This window comes from Lathyrus oleraceus, chromosome 4 (genome assembly GCF_024323335.1).
Source record: "Lathyrus oleraceus cultivar Zhongwan6 chromosome 4, CAAS_Psat_ZW6_1.0, whole genome shotgun sequence".
Lineage (NCBI taxonomy): Eukaryota > Viridiplantae > Streptophyta > Magnoliopsida > Fabales > Fabaceae > Lathyrus > Lathyrus oleraceus.
In genome coordinates this window covers 359255859-359266868 of record NC_066582.1, presented here as the reverse complement: position 1 = coordinate 359266868, position 11010 = coordinate 359255859, and the positions used below count along the sequence as shown (strand labels likewise).

Genomic DNA, 11010 nt, shown 5'->3' with positions numbered 1-11010 from the left:
TTTGGATTCTTGGGTCAACTGGTTCATCTAGTTCTGTTCCACTTCGAAGTGTGATAGCGTTAGCATGGCCTTTTGGGTTTGGTTGTGGTTGACCAGAAAATTCTCCAGTTGGGGATGCTATTGGGACTTATTGTTGGGTTACTTGGGAGATCTGGGTTTCTAACATTTTGGTATGGGTAGCCATAACATCAAACTTATTTGACAATTGTTTCATCAGTTCACTCGTATGAGCGTTTTGATTTGCAAATTCTTTATTTTGTTGGGCTTGGGCATTTATAAAGTTTTCCATCATGATCTCCATATTTGACTTTATAGGTGCTTGTGGAGCTACTGGGGCTCCTTTTTGATAGCCAGGTGGAATAACAGGTGATGGGTTTGGTGGAAACAAAGCATTGTTATTTTTATAGGAAAAATTTGGATGGTTCCTCCAACTAGGATTTTAAGTGTTTGAATATGGGTTTCCTTGGGAATAGTTTATTTGGTCGGTGGGAACACCAACCAATTACTGACAATCAACATTAATGTGCCCAGGGGTTCCACATAATTCACAGTTTGGTGTTATAGCAGCTACGGAAGCTGCTGGTGTTATGGCCAAGCTTTCAATATTTTGAGTAAGCGTGTCCACTTTAGCATTGACGTGATCTATGCTATTAACTTCGTACATTCAGCCTTTTGGAGTTGGTTTTTCTACAGCAGCATGTTCTCCTACTCATTGGAAATGATTTTGAGCCATGTTCTCTATGAGTTCATAAGCTTCGTCATACGGTTTGTCCATTAGAGCACCGCCAACGACAACACTTAAGTTCATCTTAGTGTTATACAACAGACCATTGTAGAAAGTATGGATAATCATCCATTCTTCAAGTCCATGGTGTGGACAAATTCGCATCATGTCCTTGTATCTTTCCTAAGCGTTAAAAAGAGATTCATTATCTTTTTGCTTAAATCCGTTGATTTGAGCTCTTAGCATAACTATTTTGCTTGGTGGAAAATATCGGCCTAAAAATGCTTTCTTCAACTCGTCCCATCTCACACTTTCGCGCTATCGACAAAGACCACACCCCCTAACCATAGGATTTTGCTCTCGCTCGCCCGTTCTAATTAGAAAGCATATTTTGAAAGTAAATGAGATTCTAAACGATGCCTAAAGCGCTCTCGGTGTTTTTAGGATCGATGCCTAGTTTCCACTATCTGGTTCCTTCCTTACACTCTCGCGCTATCAGACTGAACCTTGGTTTGTCCCACACTCTCGTTCCAAAATAGTAAAACATACATTTGGAAACTAAAGCCAAATTATAGTTAAATCATATATTTGCGCTTATTATTTCTACCGAGTCCCTTCGGTAATGACGGTTCTCATATGCCAGACTCAGAATAATTTAGCAAGACATGATATTATTTGAAAGCAACATGATTAAAGTGTTTATAACTGAGAATAGCATGGCATGAAAGTAATAAAAGATAGTAAAGCATACAAATATTAAAAGCCGTAAAAAAACTTGAAATTGCGTAAAATAAAACTTGAACTTGAAAATAACGGCAAGCTTGTTCTTGATTCAAAATACAAACGATACGTAAATAAAAAGATGTGACAATCCTTAGATGTGAGTTATTTCAACTTTTATAGGTAATTTTCTGCCTAAAACTAAGAGGGAATTTTAACAGAGTTTCCGCGCGGGTTCTATTGGATGTCCAACACTCCAAAAATGGATCTATATATAGAGTTCATATGCCTGATAACTGCCTTGGACGTGCTGCATTAGTAGAGGGAGAAGTGGTTGAAAACTTCTAACAAACTTCCCCACTAGCACAGTTCTATTTCTGAGTGAAGATGGAGAACGCCATTAGGGCAATGATGAACACCATTATCTTGCTCATTAAATGAGGTGGCGGGTGAAGCTAGCGGAAATATACCCGAACGCATCGCACGCTCGAACATACAACAGAGTCGCCATCAAACTTTATTTATTCCCGAAGGAAAGGGAAAACATTGATAAAACCCGGGGGGAGGAGATATGTTGGGTAAGGAAGTCGGTTATACAAGGGGAAGGTATTAGCACCCCGAACATCCATGGTACTACATTGGAACCATTTTGATTGTTCTCGCTCGAATTGGTTTTATATCTGAGCATTACTCGCAAAAGAATAAGGGAAAGGTAGGAAATAGATAAAGTGCTCGGTGAAGATTATGGCCCTCGTGCCTACATATCCTCATAGTGCAATGAGGAATTCAGATCTCCGTAGTTCATAAAACTAATGGTGAGAGATGAAAAGAATTGTGATCAAGGTATGGTCTTAACCAAAGAATAATGTTATTGGAACTCCAACAGGGGGTGAAAGTATGAACCCAAGAGTAAATAAGTATGAACCAACAAGTGAGGGCCTATAGCACAGTATCACTGTATTGGAATAACCAAAAAGAAAGGGTTGACTGAATACGGATGTAAAGTAAGTAAGGATATGTTTGTCTAAGCTAAAAGGTCTAATAAGACAAACAAATCTGCTCTTGGTTCACAAAGAGGTACAAGATGGAGCTCAAAGGTATATTGTATTTGGCTCAAATAATAAGGTATATCACATGAAGTGAATGAAGGTAGAATATGAATACACCACGGATATTGTAAGACCCCAATTTTGACCCTAAGATCCCTCATGTTATCTCATCATATGCATTGACTTTGGGATCACACCTTAGCATCCTCCTTACCCCTCATTCATTGGGTTTGGATTGGGAGATATCACCAAGAACATTTGATTGTATCATACTTTATTTTTCTTTGTTTACTAACCAAAATGCCAAAAATATGTCTATGTATAATTTGTTACTTTTGTAGGTAGTGTGTGTGTTCACTCATGCTCCATCAAGCTCATATCTAGGGTTTAAGACCCTCAACGCAAGGAGATCAATCAAGAGATGTTTTACATTGGTTATATACATCATATATGGATCCTCATAGTCTTCACATATCATTTTGATCAAGAATTCATCAAGATTTTGAAGCTTGTTTGCCTTGGAAGCCCTAATTCATCTGGGTATCTTGTGTGACTTCCTCAGCAAGTTTCTTCAACATTTAATCCAATATATCAAGTTATACTTCATATTACACCATATTACACATATATTATCCTCCATGAGTCCCAAATATCAAGAGAATGTCAATTTTGCAAGTTGGTTCATGGTGGTTGACTAGAGAATGTCAACTAGTCAAAACTGGGGTTCCCTAGACCCTATATCCTACAATTTTTGTCATATGAAAATGATTCAAAGATAAAATTTACTCATTATGACATTACAAACAACTTTAATGTTGAATTAAAGAGCTAGTTTTTCTTGGAAAGTCATTTTTTATGGTGAAAGATTATAGGTCATTTTGTCTGAACCCTAGTTAGGAGGTCAACTTCCAAAGATCATAACTTGCTCAATTTTTATAAGATGAAATCCATTCAAGTTGCATTATCAAATTCAATATGTCATATTTAACTTTTATGTTTGGAATAAGTTCAAATTCAACTTTCAAATTCATGTTCCAAGAGGAAACAGTATAGGTCATTTCGGGCCATTACCATTGAACAAGTGATTTTCCTCAACTATTAAAATGAATAACGCCTTCATTACAAATCCAAATGAGGTAAAATTTGTGATCAACTTTAAGAGGTTTGAAAGAGCTACAACTTTAATGAAGTAACTTTTTCCATTTGAAGTCCATAGCAAAAGTTATTCAAGGTGGAAGAAGTGAACATTTGGCTTGGTACTTAGAAAATCTTCAAATATGTTTGATTTTCCAAACTTCCACCTTGAAATTCATCATGATCCAGGCTTCAAATGGAAACGTGTTCAACATGAAAGTTGTTCCCCTTGATCTCACCTTTCCAAAAAGTCCAAGATCACCTCATTTGGCCAAAGAATGAAGGACTTACGCATAGGTTCTTTTCAAGGGACCAATTGGATGGGTTTCACCTTCACATTTCAAATTCAAATGCATGGCGCATGACATCATTTCAGCATGATACACAAGCATTTTTGGACCTGAATACATCACTTGATGGGCCTCTCACACGCCCATGCAAGCATGCAATGAAAATTGCTAAATTTGACAAAATTTGGAAGTGTGTGGAAATGAATCACATTGGCTATAAATACAACCCTCATGGTGCAGAATTGAAGACGTCATGCCCATGCTTTGAACCTGCAATCCAAACCCTCACCATTAAAAGATAATCTTAAAGGTTTTCATTTGAAAATCGAGCTTCAAATCTCATTCTATTTTGAGATTGAAACTCCAAGGGTCCAAGCCTCTCTTTCATCTTAATCACCTCCTACAGGCTTCTGAAGCCAAGCCAAGCACAATTGGGATCAAGATCAAGCAAGGTTGAAGATCCTTCGAAGGTAATTTTTCAGAATTTTCATCTCTTCGATTCTCCCTCAATTCTTCACTATTCTTTGTGATTTTTGGTTGGATGAAGTCCTACCAATGTAGGCAACAAGATTGAGTTGCTTTGAGGTTAAATAGAAGCAACTCAGTTCATGATCCTCAAAATTCAAATCCATGTATCTTTTTATATACTTGGAATTGGAGCATATTTGTCTAGGCTTTCTTATCAAGACGCCTCAATGAGATACAGTGGCGTGATTGTTAAAGTGTTTGATGCTTCCCGTAAAACTGCCATTGGTGAAGTGAACCTCCTAATTAAGATATATCAGAGTAATTTACAGATTACTTTCCAGGTAATGGATATCCACCCGACCTACAGTTGTTTATTGGGAAGGCCATGGATTCATGAGGCTGGAGCAGTGACGTCTACTTTACACCAGAAATTGAAATTTGTGAAGAATGGAAAGCTTGTCGTTGTTGGTGGAGAAAAAGCACTTCTGGTAAGCCATTTGTCATCCATTTATTATGTTGAAGCCGAGGAGGAGGTTGGAACTTCGTTTCAAACCTTGTCTATTTCTGAAGAGAAGAAAACTGGGGAACCTATGTCCTCTCTAAGGGATGCACAAAAGGCTATTAAGGATGGCAACATTGATCAGTGGGGCTGAATGATAGAGATTATTGAGAACAAGAACAAGGCCGAATTAGGATTTCAACTAGGCTTGTTCAACGTCAAAACTAAAGATGTGCAACCGAGTTTCCGCAGTGGAGGGTTAATTCATGGGAATGATCAACACTCAACTATTGTGATTGAGGATGGTGACGATGAAGACGAAGCTTGCACCAACTTTGTAACGCATGGCCAGACTTGCAACAATTGGGTTGTTGTTGTCGTTCCTACTTTTATTCATCGCTCTAAGTAATTTGTTTTTCATTTTTAAGAAAAATCCTTCTCCTATGCCTAAGGGAGAAGTGAAAATTGTTGGGCATTTCTATTATCATCAATAAAACGCAATTTTATTTATCCACATCTTTGATGTTTTATTTTTAATTTTTACTTTTCTGAAAATGGTAATCACAAAAAAAATAAAAATAATAATATTCGATATGCATAATATTTGGTCACAATTCACTTCTCTAAAATCAAAATATTAAATCATTATGCAGGTTGGTCCTCAAACCCATTGAATACAATGATCCTACTCCCTCTCCAAACTTTGATTTCCCTGTGTTTGAGGCTGAGGAAGAGACTGATGATGAAGTATCTGATGAATTATCTCATTTACTTGAGCATGAGGAAAAATCCATTCATCCATTTGAAGAGCAGATTGAATTAGTCAACTTGGGTTCCAAAGATGACGTGAAGGAAGTCAAGATTGAGTCTCAACTGTGTCCAGAGGCTAAGAATGGGTTGATTAATATTCTTCACGAGTATGCGGATGTGTTTGCTTGGTCCTATAAAGACATGCCTAGTTTAGATTCGGAGATCGTGGAGCATAGATTACCGTTGAAGCCAGAATACCCGTCGGCCAAACAGAAATTGAGGAGGACTCATCCTGATATGGCAATGAAGATCAAAGAAGAAATGCAGAAACAGATTGATGTTGGTTTTCTTGTAACCTCCGAATATCCGCAGTGGGTGGCCAACATTGTGCATGTTCCAAAGAAAGATGGAAAAGTTCACATATGTGTTGATTATAGAGATTTGAACAAAGCTAGTCCGAGAGATGATTTTCCTCTTCCAGACATTGATATGTTGGTAGACAATACAACTAAATTCAAAGTCTTTTCGTTTATGGACGAATTTTCCAGTTATAGTCAGATCAAGATGGCACCTGCAGATATGGAGAAGATCACATTCATTACACCCTAGGGAACATTCTGTTATAGAGTGATGCCTTTAAGTTTAAAGAATGCTGGTGCAACATGTAACACCTCAAAATTTGCCCTCCTCTTCTTGGGACTAGTTTAGCATATTGCATTTCATGTTTTAGGACATTAGACATTGCATTTTTCATATCATATGAGAATAAGAGAGTCATCCTCTAAAGTCTTTTTCAGAAGATAGAGAGGTTAAGACATTCAAGCCTGAGGGTCTTATTGAATTGATGATCAACCATCTGAGGGGTTTGCAGTGCATTAGGGTTTCTTGATCCTTCAAAGGTTGAGTGTTATCTTGTTGGAAAGGATATGTCACCATCATCATGGTTATGTCATCATCCAGGGTTTCATTGTGCTTGCTCAGGTTCCTTTAGATTAGGGTTTTGACCTCTGGTCAACCCTAATCATTGGCTTTCTTCCAACCAGGGTTTCTCAAGGAGATGAGGCATTCTATTGAGAAGACGATCACATGAGTATGATATTTAGCTTACAAGAGCTAGGGTTTCATTTCTGAGCCATTTCCTCAAGTGGTGGAGGCTCAAGCTGATCAGAGCATTTCTAGGTCATCTGAGAACCAGAAAGTCAACTATAAAGTCAACTGAGGGCTATGAGGTGGGGAAATGAGTTTCAACATCTCCATCATGTTCAAAATAGGTTCATTTGTCATTTCAAACATCTATCTTGAAGGTTTTGAAGTCAGGGCAAAAGTTTTCCAAAATGGAAAGTGACCTGTAATTTCAAGTTTCCAAAAATGGCAAGTTTTTGGTCCACATTCAACTTCACTTTCCAACATCAAAGAAGCTTAAAATGAATTTTTGGTCAACATGAGAGTTGAAGATCATTCTCTCCCCTTTTCAAAAAGTTCAAGATCATGTCCATCTGATGGTTGGTTGAGGAGTTATGGCCAAATGATTGCAAAGTATGCTTGGAAGTTGAAAGTGCCATAACTTTTGATCCAAAACTCCAAATTGAGCCACTCTTTTTGCAAAATGGTTGTCTTGACCAATGTTTTCCAAATCTACCATTGCCTTGCATGAAAAATGCTCATGTGATCATGTGTTCATTCATATGCATTTTGGAGGGAAATTCAAAAAATTCAAATTTGGTGAATCACATGTGCAAAATACCACTTCCATTGTGTTTATTAGATGATTTTAAGTGGATTTGGACCATGGAATGGCACTGTTCACGTAGGAATTGTACATGCATAATCACATTTTTCATTTTTTGCATTTTTATTCCTAACTCACTAATTTTAATTAACCAAGCCTAATGTGGATTAGCAAAGTCATTAGCATACTATATAAATAGATAATCATAACAGAATTTGCTCATAATCACAATTCTAGATCTAGAATTAATCTTTCCCTCCAAAACTCTCTCTCCTTGGATTTCAAACTTTCTTCACACAACCACAAGATTTCTTCATAGATCCTTCATCCTCATGGAATTTTGAGCAGGAATCATCCATAATTCGTGGCATTTGAGCTGGTTTTCGAGGAGTTTGGATGCATGAACATGTTAATGGAAAGTTGAAATTAAGCAAGATCTAAGAGGATTCAACCACTCACTTTGGATTAAAGCTTCAAATCAAGATTACTGGAGTGGATATGGATCATTTGGAGGCTTGAACACGTGAATTTGAAGCACTACCATTCCAAGTAAGTGAAATTTTCGTTCTCACCATTTGCTATTTCATGTACATGATTAGGTAGATCTTATTGTGGTGAAGATGTTGATGGTTTTAGAATAAAAAATGGATAAGTATTGAATAAGATATGATGATTTCAAGTTTGGTTCATGGAATTTCTTTCGTTCGATCCAGAGAATCTATGGAGTTGTAGGCTTAGATATTATGATATTTGAATTCCTCGTTACGAGACCTTTCGATCCATGTATGGTATGCGCAATTCTGGAAAATTTGTTCATCGCCGTCGCCGGAAAACCACCGGAGAAGACGACCGGAATTACTATTCCGGCCGTCTGGTTCAAACGCTAGGGTTCATTGTGCGCGCACCTGTAACCTCACTGTCTCCAGTTCGATACCTCGCCATGACATTTTGAGATTCCACTTGTTTTTTCCCTTTGCATCCAAACGATGCGTTTTGTGACTAGCGCGCATGAGCCTCCAAACCTCTGTTCGATCCCTACGCATGACAAATTGTTTTATTTGTTTTCACTGAGCGCTCTTGTAACCACATGGACCTTGGTTCGAGCCTTGCCTAGCGCATTTCTGAATGTTATTTTCCAGCGCTTTTGTGACTTGCTTGTCCTGAGTTCAATCCTTGCCTATGCACATTTCCAGTTTTCATTCACATTTTATTTTTTCACATTAATTCATTTTATTTCATCAAATTCTAAAAATCATAAAAAATAGAATACATATCCAAATTAATCCCACTTTTTTTTTCACTTGTTCATTCTAATGTCTATTATTTTGTGACATTTATTTCCTGATTTTTGGATTGCTGGAATTTTAAATGTACTTGATTGTTTGAACATGATACCAAAATGACATGTTGTGCCAATTGATTTGTGAAATGCTTATAGTTTGTCCAATTTCCTTGAAATTTGACATGCTTATTCACAACATGTGACATGATGTTTTGGCTTTTGTTTGGCATTTTTATCATTTAATCTCACTGTTTTGGACACATGACTATATGGTGTGACAATTTGTGTCACATATTGGATGTTGCTTTTGTGCATTTTCATTTACATGTCATATTAGCTCTTCTGGATTTCATTTTTGGTATGATGCTTGTCCATAACATGTTTAGCACACATAAAAATTTTCATGATCATTGGATACATTTCTGTTTTATTGTGGATTTTCTATTCTTGATGTCCAATTTTGATCGCATTGTTTGCCTTTGCCTTATCTTGATTAATTGATGGCTTTGCCTTTTGATTTGGCTTTGGTAATTTTGAGGCCTTCTTCTTATTTGATTAAGCATGCTTTGTACAAAATATTGACTTCTATTTTGACTATTTGACTTGCCTTTAACCCTAGTCTTTGCACTAGTGGTTTGTACTCACCAATTGTGTTTGTGTTTCAGGTATTTAGCACTAATGATTGGTGTGGCCTCATCATTTGAGATGCCATTTGCTTTGATTACTAACCTTTGTTGTGTTGTAGGTCCCTTGATATGATGAACTCACTTGAGTGCTTGCATTTGAGACTTACCTTGTGTATAATTGTTGGATGATTCCACTGTTGTTTGCTTGGTTTTCTGAATACAATATTAACTGTCTGGCTTTTTGTACAGGTACATTAGCCGCTTGCTAGCAAGCTTTTGCTTTGCTTTGGAGTGTGGTTGATACACCACTGAGGTTGTTTAGCCTTCTCACTCCATGTAGTCTGGAAGCCCTGTCGCTTTTTTTGGCAGGCATTTGGCTGAAGTCCTCCTTAAGAGGCAATGTCTGTGATTGTTTATATTTGTGCCAAAGACCTCCAAGTGAGGCATGTTACATGTTAAGTCCTCCTAAGTGAAGAGGCAATTGACAAATAGAAGGGACTAGTAGCCAGTCCCCTGTTAGTCGTTGAGTCGTTCATTATGCTCGCACTACGTGCTGATGCTCTTGAACCTAACCCAAGATCCCTGTATAGAGTCAGTCAAGTGGAATAGGGTCTCTCATTCTGGACCCCCATACTTTCTTTGATTTGAGATCACCCCGGCCAGGGTTAAGAGCTATGAGGTCTAACCCTTATTACCTTTCATCTGCTCACCCTAACTCTCAATGTTAGTGGTTAAGAGCTTCAGCATACCCCTACAGTTTTGCCTTGTTTGTCGAGGTTGATATGACCCCTTGACTAAATCCCAACCATTTGTCTGAGCCTCTTGTTTGGATATAGAGTGTGATACTTGTGATTGGTGTATTTGCTGTTTGAACTGACTTGCTTCCTGTGTGAGTAAGGTTCTGATTAGATACCTCAACCTAGGGCTATTGTGGATTGCATGACAACTATTAGGCTCGAGTCAGTCTCCCTTTTAGTTTGCTTCCCTGGTCTCTGGTTAGGAGAAAGTTTCTCCCCTGTTAAGGGGAACTACGTCGCCCTGATTCTCATACCAGATGAGATACGTAGGCAGGAGATCGTGCGAGATCTCTCTGGGCAACCTTTTTCTTTTTTGGGTGTGTTTTGTATGGAAGCTATTAGGCTCGAGTTCCAGACTCCTTATTAGCTTGTCAATCTGATAACCTTTTGCTTTGGTGTTCGCTGGTTAGCGTGTGCTTGTTTGGAGTCGGATGTAAGTCCAAGTTTGGCATTCTGTTTCCTTGTGTGTGTGTTTGGAGTCGGATGTGAGTCCATCTATTGTTTTTTCCGCCGGTTGTTTTTCGCATTGCGACAGCTGGCGACTCTGCTGGGGACACTAAGTTGACCTCTTGCTGGTCCATCTTCCCTAAGCGAGTCAATCCTAGCGCTCTCTAGGGTAGTTTTAGTTGCTTTTATTGCTCTATTTATGGCATTTATGATTATTATGCTGTGTATATATTTGCATATGTGTTTGCATGCATCATATTATCATTGTGTTGGATTCTGTACAGGTTGGTTCCTCTGATTTGGGGTGGGTGTTCTGAGCGGGGCTAAAACCCAGGCCCGAGTATACACCTAGGATTAGCATGGTCTCATGTTGCCTCTCATGTTAGGTCAACATGTTTTTTGCGATGTGACATACCACAGCCGGACGAGGTTCTTCTGAGAGAGTCCTTCCGGGTGGAGTTATTCCACTTTGGTTGGGTTACCTCTTTTGAGCTG

General features: G+C 38.2%; 1 non-coding gene across 1 annotated transcript; it reads left to right on the top strand.

Annotated features, from left to right (window-relative positions):
- The first annotated feature begins 863 nt into the window (after positions 1-863).
- On the top strand, positions 864-970 carry LOC127077500 (small nucleolar RNA R71). The gene has a single exon (XR_007787300.1). It is a non-coding gene; the product is annotated as a small nucleolar RNA R71 (small nucleolar RNA).
- Positions 971-11010: the final 10040 nt, after the last annotated feature.